Source organism: Bos taurus, chromosome 22 (genome assembly GCF_002263795.3).
Source record: "Bos taurus isolate L1 Dominette 01449 registration number 42190680 breed Hereford chromosome 22, ARS-UCD2.0, whole genome shotgun sequence".
Taxonomy (NCBI): Eukaryota; Metazoa; Chordata; class Mammalia; order Artiodactyla; family Bovidae; genus Bos; species Bos taurus.
Genome location: NC_037349.1, coordinates 22,585,555 through 22,602,440, shown reverse-complemented (window position 1 = coordinate 22,602,440; position 16,886 = coordinate 22,585,555). Strand labels below are relative to the sequence as shown.

Sequence of the window (16,886 nt, the reverse complement as noted above, 5' to 3'; positions counted from 1 at the left end):
TTATCTATCTGGGCTATAGTTTCCTTACCCATAAGGCAATACCTGTAATGGGACAATAATGCCTATCTAAAAGGGTTACTGTGAAAATGAAGTAAGACAATGCTCATAAAGTGCTTAGTGCATGCCTGACACATAGTTAGGACTCAGTAAATGTTAGGGGAGGTACTGGGAGTTCAGTACTCATGAATTACTATCAGATTATATCAGCTGCATTTCCCACTTACAAGCAGATCCTGAAAGAGAATTCTCATCATTGCCACTAAATTTATCATGAAAAATGACCTAGGGGAGAGAGTTGTTCTAAGAGAATAGAAGCAGAGGGCAAACTTTAGTCTTTATATAGCCAAAGTGCCCAAGTTTCACAAGATTGGAGGGTGAGAAGTACTATGAATTCTATACTTCACTGTGGCAACCCTAGGAATCAGTGCCATGCAGAAAAATCAGCCCAGCAAACTGGTGGTTCTTTACCTTTATAAAGAGCAAAATTTATCTTTTCAAAGCTCTGATGAAAGCTATAGAGAAAAATTTACAACATGCAAAATGTTGCATCCAATTTTAAGAATTAAGCCCCTGCAAAATGCCAAGCATGCCTTGACAGATGAAAAGAGATAAAAGATATATTAGTCAAAAATAGCTTTGCCTTTCTGCATTTATGATTTGCAACACAGTAGAGTTTTGATCCTAGATTATTCTCCCTGCTGGCTTGATGCTTCAAAGCATCAGCATCTTCTCTAACCTATTTAAATGCTAAGTGTATAAATGAATATTAGGTCAGGAGCAGAGAAATAGAACAGAAGTAGGGGAGGAGATATAGCAAGTATATAGGTAAGAATCTAGAACTTTTTATCATGCCTCTCCAACTTTTTCAGATGATAAGGGGAAAAAAAGAAAACCAAACAACAAAAAACCTGGATGATTTTACTCCTGTAACAAAGAAAGGTTTCTTCTAGTTCTATGATTCTCTACTGAGAAAATTCAACCTTCTTCACACTTTTCATAAGGCATCAGACTCTTCATAGTTATTAGACAGCAGTTTATGATTAGTTCTATGGAAAATATTGAATCACAGTTGTTCTTGAGAATATCTTGCTGTTTAAGCATAAGTATCACAAGATATTTGATCACAGGTACCAACAGGGAAGGCAAAAACCTACATACATCCCAAAAAGAGAAGAGCACAAAGAAATGACAGAGGTGGGCACAAAAATGTGTCTGGGATGTCAGAGGCAGATAATACATTCTTTCTGGGAGTGGTTTAGAATGTGACTTGCAAACCTCTAGTTGTCTTCCTTTTGTTCAGTCAAGGTAGCCTTTCCTTGATCCTGAGATTATAGTGCTTCGTTATCACGCATCACGTATTTGAGAAAGCAGAGAACAAGAAATTTCCAGCACTGGGTTGGTAGTAGATGTCACCCTCTTTCTTTCACCTGGTATCCCTATAAAAATAAATTCAACATACCTAACAAAGATTTTCTAAGGATCTATTCAAGATAAAATAAAAAAGTGTGACTCATTCTATGGATATTTTATATATCCTTAAAATGTAGTTGATTCAAAGAATCAAAACATATTGGTGTTGAAAGGACTTTCTAAAGTCACCTGCTGCTGCTGCTGCTAAGTCGCTTCAGTCGTGTCCGACTCTTCGCGGCCCCATGGACTACAGCCTACCAGGCTCCTCCGCCCATGGGATTTCCCAGGCAAGAGTACTGGAGTGGGGTGCCATTGCCCTCTTCAAGATTGAGCCATTTCAGATGGAGCAGAAGAATAGGCAATGAGGAAAAGGACAGAATCAGATTTCCTTCCTTCATCCATCCCTCACGTCCTTCCTACATTTTAAGTAATGAAGTTTCATTAGCTCAGGCACCCTATGAATACTTGATAAAATAAAAATAAGTTGACACAGTGTCACTGAACAGAGAAACCACTGTAACATAGGTAAGGGTTGATAACCGTGTGTCAGTTTCTTCTGTACACATAGACTTAGGATTTCCTAACGGACTTGAAGATACTGTGTTTTTCAGCCTCCCCATAAACCTGTTCACCCTGAGTCTGCTAACCACTTTTCTTCTTTCCACGTATAAGACAAAACCTCCTTTAATCCAGACTCTACTCCTAAAATTCTGAATTAATGGAGTCTGTGCAGGTTTTACTGTGCATGCATTTTTGCTCATATGCCCTCAATTTTATCTTCAGCCCGGCTTCTCTTCTGAACTCTGTAGCAGTCTTCAAACTGTAATACTTGCACTAGCCCTGTGCACAGACTTGAAGCAAGAACAGTGTAAAGGGAATATATTTTCAGACCTTCAGTTTCCATGTATCCTTGTCTCTAAAACTCATCTGCCTGAGAAAGTGCTTCTACTCAGCATCCTGCCACTTTTCATCTCTCCACTACCCACATTTTCTCCTCGTTTACAAAGAAAAGAATAGCTCTCACCTATCCTGGTTTTTACTATCTTAAGATACATGAAATGGTTTCCAAATCTTTGTTTTCAGTAAATTTAAGGAAAATTAAATTAACATATCCATTAATACATTATTAAAAATAACTTGATAGATTATTATCTGACTTTTTTGCAAATATCTTTAAAAGTATTCATAGCACTGAGCAACACACTTATTTAAACACATAAACACAGAAATCAGACAATTTATGTTGTATAGTATCTCATCCTAACAATAAGTAATTTTTATCCTTGACACAGGAGATAAGTAAAAAAGAAACCTGACCTCAATTATTTCATCAAAAGATGTGTTTCCAGTACAATTCTACTCAGTGTTTACTGAAATTTGTATTATGTGTTATTTTGATCAAAGTGTTAGTCACTCAGTCGTGTCTGACTCTTTGTGACCCCATAGATTGTAGCCCACCAGACTCTTCTTCTGGGATTCTTCAAGCAAGAATTCTAGAGTGGGTTACCATTTCCTTCTCCAGGGGATCTTCCCAATCCAGGGACTGAACCTGGGTCTCCCACATTTCAGGCAAATTCTTTACCATATGACCCATCAGGAAGTTGTCAACTAAATGTAACAAATAATTTAAACCAGATGAAAAATTTAACATTCAAACTTTCTGGACATAAGAAAATTTCATTTTTAAAATATTTCAATTTATATGCATTTTTGTGGTAGCTAAGCAGATATTGATTAGTAAAAGATTCCAACAGAAAATTGTATCACTTAAAGATTAGATTCTTTGGGAAAGAAGAATGAAAACGTAAGTTCAATGAGAAAAAGGAATAGTGCATAATTTTTGACTACATAAGAAAAGCTTGTTCAAATATACTGTTAAATGGATAATGATGATCAAATCACTATGGTTTATAGGCCCGAGGATACATTTAAAAGAGAGATGTAATGGCTTACTTTAAAATGTGAATAGTGACAGCACACTGAAAATCATATTCTTTGTAACTATTTAAACTCAATAAAAAATATTAGGTATCAACTTACAAAGGTGCTAAAAGGTAGATTTTCAAAATGCTTTAGATGGTTCAGAAACAAAAGCGTTAGAAGTCCTTTGCAGTAATGTCCAAATCTTTATGATCCCATGGACTATACCCACCAGGTTCCTCTGTCCCTGGGGATTCTCCAGGCAAGAATAGTGGAGTGGGTTGCCAAGCCCTCCTCAAGAGGATCTTCCCGACCCAGGGATCAAACCCACATCTCATTATGTCTCCTGCATTGCAGGTGGGTTCTTTACCACCAGTGCTACCTGGCAAGCCCCTGTTCTTAAAGCTTGCTATTGAAGCATTACCCAAGGACTGGGTCAGCATTGCCTGGGACCTTATTAGAAATAGAGATCTCAGGGTGCAACTTGAGACATGAAGAATCAGAACCATTGTATTAAGATATCCAAGTGACCCACATCCCATTAAAGTTTAAGAACTGCTGTATAGGATTTCTTCACCTGGGAAGTAGCTCCAAGTTAACCTACTATCCCCTTAACCGTCAACATTTCCTTCACGGTTTTCCTGTCCCAGTTGATAGCAGCAACATTCAGATAACCCTTGCTAAAAAGCTCGGAGTTATCCTCAAATCTTCCTCCATAGTTACCACTCCTCACATCCAACCAGTGAAAGAGCCCAGTCAAGTTTACTTTCGTCATTAGTCACTGTGAACCAGGGCATAAGGATAGAAAGTTAAATAATATATATTCTGGGCCTAGCCTGAATATCTGTCTTCCAATGCTGTCTTTAGAGGACAGACTCTAAGGTGACACACCCAACTGAACCCCCACCTTCTGGCCTTCACACCTTTCTGGAATCTCCTCCCTTTGCTTTGTAGGGGGGTGGGGCAGGGCAGGGCTCAATGTGTGACTTGCTTCTAACCAACACACTACAACAAACAGGTCACCCTGTGATTACTTTGCATTCTATGACCCTTTGCAGGCTCATTCTCGAGTCTCCCTCAGCACTGCTGGTCTTAGCAAATGAACCGAGAGGATATAAACTGCATATGGAGAAAGCCACGTGGCCTGGAATTGAGAGAAGCCTCTCCGAGCTAAGGGCAGCCTCTTGCTGATATCTGACAAAAAAAATACCGAGGCTCTCAGAACTACATCTGCAAAAAGAAAGAAATGCATAAATACTGCCAATAACCTGAAAGCACTTAGAAACAGATTTTTCTCCAGTCAAGCCTCCAAAAGAGAATACAACCTGACCAACATAATGATCACAGCTCTGTCAGTGATCCAACTGGGAGAGAGCCCAGCTAAGCCATTCCTGAACTCAGGAACATAAAATAATACACAGAAACTGTGGGATCTTGGTATGTGCTAGTGTAAGTGGCTAAGTCTACAATAATTTGTTATGCACTGTAGAAAGTTATGTCTGCTCTGACAATTCCTTAGCTGGACAGGTACAAGATGAGTCTCCTCACTGCCATCAGTCCATAGTCTCTCTCCCTTCTTTATCTAGCCTGACACTGCCAGCAGGGTAACCAAAAAATAAACCTCACGTTTCACCATGTCAAACCCATGCTTAGAACACTTTAAAGGCCTAAAAACAAAGATTTTCAATAAATATGTTAAATGAATAAAAAGATTAAAGTCCTTAGAAGTTACCTGTAATACAATCTTGTTAGAAGCAATGAACCATTCTACTTAAAAATGCACAGTGCAGGCCCTCCAGATACATAAAGGGAGATGATGAGGTCAGGGTAGTGGTTATTCTGCTTTATTTTAGCTTTACAGCTATCCTTTGCACCCTTTGCAAAATAATCTCTGATACGATTGTTCTTTTCTTTGGTAGCAAAAAGTAGGCAATCTTCCATAAGTGCCGAATTTATGTATTTTAAAGTCACGTCCAATTTCCAACTGCAGCCAGAAGAGAACTTTACCAAACAGACTGTCTTGGTGTACATTTCACTGGCTCCCCCTGATTTTGGGATCCAGCACATGTCCAGCCTGTACATACCCAGCAGACATGCTTCCTCAGCATTTCCCTCCATTTTGCTTTATTCATTCACAGAGAGCTTTGAGTTGCCAAGTTCAAAATGTGTTGCTAAGAGACAAACCTACTCTGTGGATTAGAAGCAGGAATCAAAGGCAACTTGCTAATGGATTCATTACTAACCCGTTTATCAACCTTGGAAGACACAAAGCTGCTCTGCCTCTTGGTTTTCCCAAATAGTAATTAGAAAAAAAAACTATAAAGATGGATGTTCCATGCAGGGATAAATTGCTATTTAGTCTCATTTTGACAACACAGCACTGGGCTGCAGTTACCACACCAACCGCCGGTCTTACCTCTGTCCAGTCCATGCTACACACCAGTGGCAGGTTAACATTCAGCCAGCACGCCTCTCATCTCTAAAGCCCTTCAGTGACTCCCTACTGCTTTAAGGACCCATTCAAGCTGTTCAGTGAGAGCCCTTTAGGATCTGGCTTTATCTTTCTGCTATAATTCTCTGTTTGCCTTGCATGTTCTTTGCACCTTGTCCACCTGACTCCTTAGTTAACCCATGCCTTCCTATCCCAATATTTTTATGCTGCCATTCTGCCTGGCTTAGAATTAATCCTTTAATACTTCTGCCAGTTGGAATTTTCCCCACCTTGGGATGCCTCTCTTGACAACATGCCCCAACAAAAGTAGTCCCTCCTTCCCCTACTTCTTGTCACTTTTCTTTTTGCTGTCTTCACTGTAGTGGTTACAGTGTGTGTGACCATGTCTTTCCCCTACAACTAGTCTATTGAGCTACTTGGTTCTAGGTACTGGGTCATCCACACTTCTTTCCCACATGACAGCTCATAAATGCAGACACTCAATTTGCTTATTGAAAAATAATATTTGTTGAGTGTCTTATAGTAGGTTCAATGCTAAATATTTTACATGCATTCTCTTCACTGAGATTCATAGTTCCATAATGAAGTTTCATTATCAGGAAGTTTGGAAAATGTTAAGTTAAAGCAATTTAACTTAGATTTCCTTTCTACAGGATGTTTTAGAACTGTTAATAGTGAAAGACTGTTGTAAATCTACAAGAAAGGAGTAACGCAGCAATATGTAGCTTTTAGAAAGCACTTTGCCAAAAATACATCATTCTTTTTTAAAAAAGAGATTTTTCAGGTAAAATAATGTTCAACCTTTAGCAAATTCTGTTCCAGAGAAAAACTTAGGGAAAGCATCCCAAACACACAAGATCTTAATGATCTGATGCTGTCAAGCTTTCTATCTCCAGCACAAGCTCAGCATTCCTTTTGCTCCATCCTAACAAACTCCTGGAGGTTTTTCAGATTTATTCATCTTTTGTTCCACACTTCTCATACTTTTTGCTAGACAAATTTCTACTCTTCCTTCAAACATCTACTCAGAAGACAACTCCTCCAAGAAGCCTTCCTTGCCCATCTTCTTACCTCTCCTACCTGCCACATGCCCCATATTTTCTTTACTTTGACCACAGTAGTGTCATCCTGTTTATTTGACTTATACACAGAGCACCTCACACAAAATGCCAGGCTGGATGAGTTACAAACTGGAATCTATTGCCGGGAGAAATATCAACAACTTCAGATATGTGGATGATACCACTCTAATGGCAGAAAGCAAAGAGGAAATAAATAGCCTCTTGATGAAAGTGGGGAAGAGAGTGAAAAAGCTGGCTGAAAACTCAATATTAAAAAAATAATAATAATAAGATCATGGCATCTGGTCCCATCATTTCATGGCAAATAGAAGGGGAAAAGGTGAAAGAAGTGACAGATTGTCTTTTCTTGGACTCTAAAATCACTGAGCATGGTGACTGTAGCCATTAAATTAGAAGACAATTGCTTCTTGGCAGGAAAGCTATGACAAACTTAGACAGTGTGTTAAAAAGTAAAGACATCACTTTGCTGACAAAGGTCCATATAGTCAAGGCTATGGTCTTTCCAATAGTCATGTATGGATGTGAGAGCTGGACCATAAAGAAGGCAGAGTGCTGAAGAATTGATGCTTTCAAATTGTAGTGCTGGGGAAAACTCTTGAGAGTCCTTTGGACAGCAAGGAGATCAAACCAATAATATTAAAGGAAATCAAGCTTTGGAAGGATTGATGCTGAAGGTGAAGCTCCAATACTTTGGCCACCTGATGCCAACAGATGACTCATTGGAAAAGACCCTGATGCTGGGAAGGATTGAGGGCAGAAGGAGAAGAGGGTGACAGAGGATGAGATGGTTGGATGACATCACCAATTCAATGGACATGAACTTGGGCAAACCTTGGGAGATGGTGAGGGACAGGGAAGCCTGGCATGCTGCAGTTCATGGAGTCACGAAGAGTCAGACATGACTTGGCGACTGAACAACAACAGTGTAATATCTAATTCACTTATCAGAGTCTATCAACAGAATGCAAAGCCCTCAATAATGAAGGCTTAAGCAAACACAGAAACAGAGTGTAGAGTGCTAGTTACCAAAGTGGCTGTGGAGTGGAAGAAATAATGAGATGTTGGTCAAAGGTTGCAAACTCTCAGTTGTAAGATGAATAAGTTCTGAGAATTGGATGTACAGCATGTTGACTATAGCTAATAATAATGTTTTATACACTTGAAATTACTAATAGGGTAGATCTTCAACATTCTCAACACAAAAAGAAATGGAAGTTATATGACATGATGAAGGTGTCAGCTAAAGCCTATGGTGGTGATCATTTTGCAATACATAAGTGTACCAAATCAATACTTTGTATACATTCAACTTAAAAAAACTAATAAAGCTAGGAAAAAATATGAACATAAAATATGACATTAATAAATGCATACTGGCAATGGAAAAAAATAAAATTTCTAACAAGAAAAAATAATATTTTAATGTTATAAAATCTTAAGTATCATTTGCTTTTGTATGTTCAAGGACTAAAATACCTGGAATATAGGAGATAGTATTAAACATACTTTTGGATGAAAAAGTGGATGAAACTAACAATAAAAGAAGGTCTTTCTTTACAATGGTTACAAAATAAGAGAAAATCACTACTATATTGCTAGCAGAAAAATTATTATTTAAAAGAAAATTAAAGTCAAGAGTTCTCTACAGGAAGGAGATTTGATGACTATAAGTATGGTTACATTAAGTATGGTTAATGTATGATTACATTAAGTATGATTTTGGAATTTCAAATGGTTATCATGAAATAAAAAATTTGAGTTGAATGCTTATTTCTCATAATCATAAATCCTACTACACATTTTCACATTAGGATGTAAAATGTGCCTTGTTTCCACTAAGAAAAGGTCCTGTCAGCAAACATGTAGGAAGTTGTTGTGGATTGAATTATTTATCCTAAAAAGATACATTTAGTCCAAACCCCCAGTAATTGTGAGGGTGACCTTATTTGGAAATAGGGTCTTTATAGATGTAACCAAATTAAGATGGGGTCACACCTGATGGAGGGAAGGGGGCTCTGATGCAAGGTGACTGGCATTCTTACAAACAGAGGAGATACAGAAAGAACACCATGCAAGATGGAAACAGATTAGAGTGATTCATCTACGTGTCCAAGAACTTCAAGGGTTACCTACAACACCAGAAACTAAGATAAAGGCATGAAACAGTCTCCCCTGGAGCCTGCAGAGAGAGCATAGCCCTGCTGACACAATCTCCTGGCCCCCAGAATACTGCAAAAATAAATTTTTATTGCTAACACCACCTAGTTTGAGGTACTCTGTTATAGCAGCTTAAGAAATTTACACAGATGCTCACTGCCTCATGTAATTCATTTAAATCAGTGGCTCTCAGAATTATGATTTCAGGTTAAATTTCTATAGCATCAGATTGAGTAGATCTGGGGCAAAGTTCAGAAACATGTAATGAATAAATTCCTCTGGTAATTCCAATAATGATGGATTACAGAGAAAATTTTACAAAACACTGATTTAAACCGCCAAGGTATTTTGTTTTTTCCCTGACTTTTATCAAAAGCCAGGCTCTCTCTCCTGTGCTTTTTCATAAATAATCTGGAGAACAAAAAGCATACATGTGCCTTTGGGTCCACACTAACTCAAAATGGTCAACAAAGATTTTAATGATAAAGCAGTGCTAGCTGAGCTGACATACCATGTCCCAAATTATAGACCAGAGGGAAAAGAGTTAGCCAAATGACTCTCCCACTGAATAGGGGAAATAATGGAAATTCTGATAGACTCTTATTTTGCACTAAAGGGAGCAGGTGTTGCAACAATACAGATGACTTGTGTTGCCAAAAGCTGTCCCTTCTCGTCCTGATGGCTCACTTGGAATGTTTTAGAGTGTCCTCTCACTCACAGACCGCCTGTAGCACAGCCTGCATGAGAGTAGAAGGCTATCAGGGGCTCATCAGAGATTTGTTGCTTCCACAAAGCCCTGACTTAGAAGCTCAGAGCATGGTTGGCCCAAAGTTCCTTGCCTAAAACTAGTCCAACTGACCAGATGCTGAAGAATGTGAGAACCATATTTTAGGTTGAGCTGGTTAAAGCTCAAAACTAACAGCATCAGGACCCAGATTTCAGTACTTAGCAGATCAGTTAATGTGCGTGCATGTGCTCAGTCATGTCCAACTCTTTTTGACGCCATGGACTGCCAGACTCCTCTGGCATTTTCCAGGCAAGAATACTGGAGTGGGTTACCATTTCCTACTCCAGGGGATCTTCCTGACCCAAGAATCAAACCCGTGTCTCTTGCATCTCTTGCATTGTCAGGAGGGTGCTTTACCACCACAGAACCTGGGAAGCCCTGCCATTCAAATCAACAGGCAAACCAGTCTTGACGGATCAATTACAGGCTGTAGAGCCTGGGACTGGTCTTAGGCATGTCTGTACTTGGTGTATGTCTTTAGCCCATCATCTAACTCTTCTGAACCTCAGCAGCCCCATCTATAAAACAACGATAATTCCTGCCTCCCAAGGGTTACTTGGAGATTGAATAAAGCAGTGTATGAAAAATTATCTATCAAACATTGGTTAGTATGGGTAGGCAGTCGCACATATTTTATTTGGCCATGGAATACACCATCAGCTGTAGGTGCCTACTTCAGACAGTGAGCTCAAAAACACCTGCTCAACCCACCGCCACCACTGGCTGTTCCCAAAGAGTCTGTGCTGTGGATAGCAGGTGCATCATGGATCATGGTAGGCAGCTTAGACAGCAGAATCCCTCTACTGTCATCCATTGTGAACAGACAGGTGGTGAGTCAATTAATAAAAAAATACAGGTTAAACTGTGAAATCCTTAAAAATGATGCACATATACCTTACATTTATATTGCAATTTAAAGGAACAAACTAGATTCACTTCTAAGCTCTGGATGTAGGGCAAGTTTTGTTGCTGTGGTTGACTTTTAAAACAGTACAGGGATCAGAGTTCATGCCACCTCTCTTGCATAAACAACTCAAACAGTGCGTCATCTATTAGGATTTCCAGGCTTACTTTCTATAAAGCAGAGTGAGAAAGTAAAGACCTTTGTGAAACAATCTCAGCGCAGGCTCTTCTAGATTTCATGATTCCCTCCACCCCCAAGGTTTTTCGAGTTGTCTCACCCACATCTAATTCCACAGCACTTTTAGCAACTCAACCTTACTGTTTCCAAAATATTCACTGAGTCAACAACTCTCTTTCTGAACTTATATTAAATCAGTTGTGAAACATTTAATTGAAATATGTAATTACATAACAAACAGAACTGGCATAAATAGATATGGGCAGCAACACAGCTGACTCTTGGCAAGTAGACAACTGCACTGCTGGGAACAGAAGAACCAGGATGAAGCAGAGAGCAGCCCACTAGAAGGGAGCAATCTGCATTCTTCAGGCCTTAGGCAACGTTTTACAGTAGGAATAGAAAGCTCTGGTAGATCAAATGGGTAGAAGGAGATTGGTTAAGAATTTCTGATACAGCAATCTGTCTAGTAGAGAAGCACTAGACTGCCAGCAAAGAGAGTCTCTGAGGCCAACAGAATTGCATGAACCTGACAGAGGCCATGGAGAGCTGCCTTCCTGGGATCTTTTATCAGAGGTTAGGCAGAGAGCTCTGGAGCTCTTTGTAAATTCTGTTTAACAAATGACTTATTTCATTAGATCCCTGGATACTGAGAGATTTGGTCCTTGATGAGGGTTCTGCCATCCTGACCCAGGAAGAAAGAAAGCCCTGAAGCATCCTGAGTATTAGACTGTGAGCACTGGCAGACAGCTGAGCCTCCCTCCCTCTTACTTGCAGCCCCAGAAGGAGTCCCCAGGAGGAAACCCACTTGCATTAGACCGGAGGGCTCGCTCTCAACCCAGGGCCAGACTAGCTCTCTCAGGACAGTTTCTTTAACAAACAAACATCACCAGAATCAATAACAAGAGCTCTTTCTTATGTTCAGTCACAACACTAAGTGCTGTAGATACATTTTCTTACCTAAGCTTTACGATAACCCTATGAGTATACTATTTACCCTGTCTCACAAATAAGAACACTGAGAATCAGGAGAGCAAAAACTTATGAACATACAGCTGGTATATTTAAACCTTAGTCTGTCTTACAATGGGACAAACGTCTTTAATCACATAACAGAACAAGGAAGAAACAAAGGTGTGGTGATTTATTGGAACACATTACTCTTTTAAAAACAACAGTTGTACATTTGTAATTATTTAAGCAGCATCCCTGAAGGCAGAGAGAAGCTTAAATTTCTAAATCTTCAAACTACAGGTGATGCAAAACTACAGAGTGTCCTGGGCAAGACAGGGCTGAACACCATTCTCCTGATGAGGAAATCTGGACTCATCAGTTTGGAATAATGATGATGACATAGTGGGGGATAAAGGTACATGAAGAGAAGGAAATGTGTGTGTAGGGGGGGTGTTCAATATCAGGCAGGAAAGTAGCCATTCCAATGTATTATATTTGCTTTTCTGCCTGAGAAAGTCTCATTATAAAGTGTTGCCCTAAAACAGCACCTATGAAGCAGGCCAAACCTTTGTCACTAAGTACCTTCATAGCATCTCTCTCACTATGATCAACAGAGTGGACCCTTATCCCTGGAATCACATCAACCACAAGTTAAATGCTTTGGAAAAAACTTGGTCCTATGCCATTGCCTTCTCCGATTTAAAGAAAACTCCTACATATACTGTATCACTTTCTTTCCCCACTATCCCAGGGAGAATGGGAGAGAAGGTATTAAGTGAGAAGCTCCATTTTCGCAAAGACAAGATTTGCTCAATTTCACAAAGCTACTTACAGATATTAGAACCAGTTGTTTTCCCTAAGTATTCATTTAGTTAGAAATAAGAGAGCACAGGAGGAAAAAAAAAAAAAAAAAAGACTGACCCCAAATGAATATTTCCTACTGATATTTTCCTAGTTAAAACTAAACTTAAATAATAAAGAGATGACCACATTAACATTTTGAGATGCTTGGTTGAAAGGTACATCACAGAAATTCAAAGTCTAATTTGGCACACTCATTAAATATGTATTCATTAAACATCTACTACATGCCTGCCAAAGTGCTGCCCATCAGGCACACAGTGGGAAACATGAATGCAAGAGCTCTGCCCACAACCCCCTCACTGTCTGCTCTGCATCATCCAGCTTGTTCCAACAGACCAAATTCTCTAAGGCAGGTCCACGACTTGCGGTCCATGGCATTGATTAACCTGAAAATAAAGAGAGATCTTTGGTTATCTGTGTATTTACTTCTCTAAGGAAAGGGCTCATAGCTTTTATTCATTTCCCTGATTCTTCACTTTAAAAGTTAACAACCAATAGTAAAAGAACCATGATTGAAATCAAGGAATGAACAAGCAGTTAATATAAGTGGAGGACCACTCTGCTCCTCTCCCTGTCTCTTCATCCCATCGCAATCTCTGGTCACATCTTATTGAGAAATCTCAAGAGCCACTAGAGTGTAACTGTATGATACTTGCCTTGAAATCGCTAAAGTACTACACATAAATACTAGTTAATGCTACGGTCATTATTGCTAAACTTGTAGGTTTCTTCTTCCAACATTTTCCAAAAAAGTCAAATATTTCATGACCACCTACTATCTTTCAAAGACATTACCTTGCAACGCTGGTCATTTATGAAGTAAGAGAAGAAAAAACTGGCATTCAAGCTAGTGCACTGGCCAGTTAAGTTTGATCTGCTTTTCATTTTCTCTTCTTACTTTCTATCCTGCCTTCCTGACTATGTTTCCTTTTGAAGGATACAAAGACAATGCAAAACTTAGGTTTTACAGGATTTTTAAATGGTTATTAATTCTGAATATTTTTAAATGATATTAGTGTATCCTGATGTTAAATGGGACCAAGTGGCTTTATGAATACAATAAATAAAGAAAAATGCATTCCCAAAGAGCTGGGAATAAATACCTATGTTCCAAAATCCTTCTAGGAACTAAGGGAAATTAATGTTTTTCATCATAAGAAACCTGGGCAGGGTTCAGACTGCACAATGGTTGGCTAGATTTATCCTCCTCCTCCATCATTTGTCATACACCATAGTAAAAATCCTCAGAAGAATTTAAGCAAGCATTGTCAGATAATTGCAGCCTTTAATGGCAGACACCTAAACAACAGCCGCATACACACACAGGCACACACATACACACTGCTTTCTACAGCTTGCATTTCCAGACTGCATTGCCTATAAAGATGGCTTATTTTTTAGAGAAATCATACATAATTTGACTAGTTTTGCCTTTTTAAGACAGTGTAGCTGTATTCATTGCAAAAGCATTTGGAAATGGTTCTATTTGTTTCTTCTAGCTCAGCTCAGACAGTATCAGTTCATCTTGTGATTATGATAGAAATAAACACTCCACAGGAATCCTCTATTTTCAAAGTCAGGTAGGTGGGTAATGTCTCCAGGTTTTTCAGGATTCAAAGCAAAGTATAGGGTCTCAAAGATGTGGACATGATTGAGCGACTAAGCACACAGGACATATCTAGAGAAAGTGCTCCTGCCTTGTGCTGCTGTTAAATGGAAAGGAAACACGGTTATTTGGCTTTGCAGAACACAAGCAGCTCCCTTCCTCTGACAGCTCTTGTAACAGTGGCTGGGATATAGGTAAGATCCTCAGGACGTGAAAATCAAATTCTATATAATCCGCTTACAGGGGAAGCAAATTAAAAGCTATTTTTGTGAGTTTTTGAGCCCAATACATGGTCTCCTCTGCAAATGGAATGTGACACTCAATCCATCCCTACCATCGACCCGAGGAATGTAAATCTGTCAAGAAGCTTAAAATTAGCTAACAAGTCCACATGAGCAATAGGCTCCCCTGCCCAAATTTAAAATATTTGCTTAAGTAGGGAACAAAATCCGTTTCCTACTTTTTGTTGATAGCTTTCCTGCAAATCACTTACGCATTCTGGGTTACTGTATTATCTCAAAAACAGCATCATTTTCTGCCTCTCTCTCTCTCAGTCATGAAATATTACAAAGTCAAGTCTAAGCCAAAATCATAAGCCTGTCTGAAAGCAGCTCTGCTGAGATGCTATTATTTTGTTGTTGCTGTTATACCCACCATGGAGGAGACAGCAGATGAGTGCTGGGGCCTTCCTCGTGAGCTCTGGCCTTCTTCATGATGACTGTCTGCCGGTTCTCTCTGCTGGCCGTATTGCTACAAACCACACTAACCACTTAGAAACACAAAAGGCAAGTTGGATTATTCAAACCAAGCGGAAATTTAACTGGAGATATTAAAGATTTATTTTATCTTATTTCATTGGGTACATACTGAAAAGCAAATGTTTCTAAGGGTATAGCCTAATGGTTAAAAGTACAAGTTTTGTCATCAAATAGAATTGCTTCAACTCCACCTCTGTCACTAGTTAGCTGTGTGGCCTTCAGGAGGTTAACTACACTTTGCTGTGCACAGTCTTCTATTTTTATATGAGGATAAAAGGTATCTCTCTCATACAGTCACTGTGAGGAATAAAGTACATGATTCTATAACCCCTCCTTCTTGGGTTGTCTTTGGAAATTAGACATTCTCCAGCCTTATCAAAACAGCTTTAACGTCAACAGAGGAATTAATAAAGAATATGTGGTACATATATATACTGGCCTATTACTCAGTCATTAGAAAGAATGAAATAATGCCATGTGCAGCAACATGGATAGATTTAGAGATTGTCATACTGAGTGAAGTACGTCAGACAGAGAGGCAGAAACATCATAAGAGCCTTTATGTGCAGAATTTAAAAAGAAATGATATAAAGGAATTTATTTACAAAACAGACTCATGGACTTGGAAAATGAACTTATGGTTGCCAAGGGGTAAGAGTTATAGAATCAGAGAGAAGAAGGAGCAGAGGATAGGAGTAGGAATCAAGGAATCCACTCTGCTGATGGACAGTGTGATGTCAGAGAGGTGCTAGATCCCTCCAGTATTCACACCATATCAAAATCTCTGAGAGGGTCAAGTTCATGGCCAATGTTCTTGTCTCCCCTATTCATCCATGAATCAATATGATGAATCCTTTGATCCTTAAGGTAGCTTGAGTGTCTCTTCCCTACAATCACATGCTTCCCAACACACTGGGCATTTTGTCCTCATTATACAACTGACTTTCAGGGAGCATCATTGGACAGTATCTGCACTTCTTCCTTACAAGGTAGCTGTGAACCATGCAGTCATCTTCAACTGTGAACACATACATGGCTTCAATCGGAGCCCTAGCAAAGGATGTCAGCTGGCATACCTCCCTCCTTGAAACTCACTATTTCCCTAACATTTCTCCACTCCACTCAAAAACAAAAACTAAGTGGGAAAGAGTCGTGTAATCCTTGTTGGAACCCTAGCTTCCTCTAGTCCTAAGGAACAGTCCTCAAGGAGAATCACTTGAGCTGTCCCGGTCTACAGAGATGCCTACATCTTGATGACACAACTCTCCTGCCCTATTCTCAATCAATTCTTGAGCAGTTGGAATGGTGAGTTTGACTTCAACTCACCAGTTCTTGACTTCTTCAGCTGTTAACCACAGCTTTCCGACCCTGGAACCAACTGCTCTGTGTTAGTCTTAGCACATGTCTGCAAACTCCACACCCCAAAGCTTGCTGTAATTCAGCCTTCTCTACTGTCTGAGCCTAGAATACCTATTCAGATTTCTTCACCTCCCTCATCCCAACTGGAAAAGAGGATGAGATTCTACTCAGCTTCTGCTCTAGACTCCTCAGCTGCAGATAATGGCTTATATGCTCTTACCCAGCCCTGGCACCAATAATCAGTCGAATCTGAAATTTTCACGTCACTGCACTAGGAATCAGAAAATCCAGGGTTTAGTCCTGAATCCATTCTTCTAGGATCTCCACAGTGGCTTCTTGATATGAAGACACTTCCTAAACCTCATTGATGTATTAATTTGCTACGGCTTTTAACAAAGTGCCAGAACTTGGGTGCCTTACAGTGTTCCTTAGTTTATAGATGACTATCTTCTTCCT

General features: G+C 39.4%; 1 long non-coding RNA gene across 1 annotated transcript in view; it reads right to left on the bottom strand.

Moving 5' to 3' along the window:
• Positions 1-9,308: 9,308 nt before the first annotated feature.
• LOC104975528 (uncharacterized) overlaps positions 9,309-16,886 on the bottom strand; it is a 196,520-nt gene continuing 188,942 nt past the window's right edge. The window contains exons 4-5 of the long non-coding RNA XR_009492355.1: positions 14,968-15,082; positions 9,309-13,093 (exon numbers count right to left, since the gene is read on the bottom strand). This is a non-coding gene — a long non-coding RNA (uncharacterized lncRNA). The remainder of the gene's footprint in view (positions 13,094-14,967; positions 15,083-16,886) is intronic.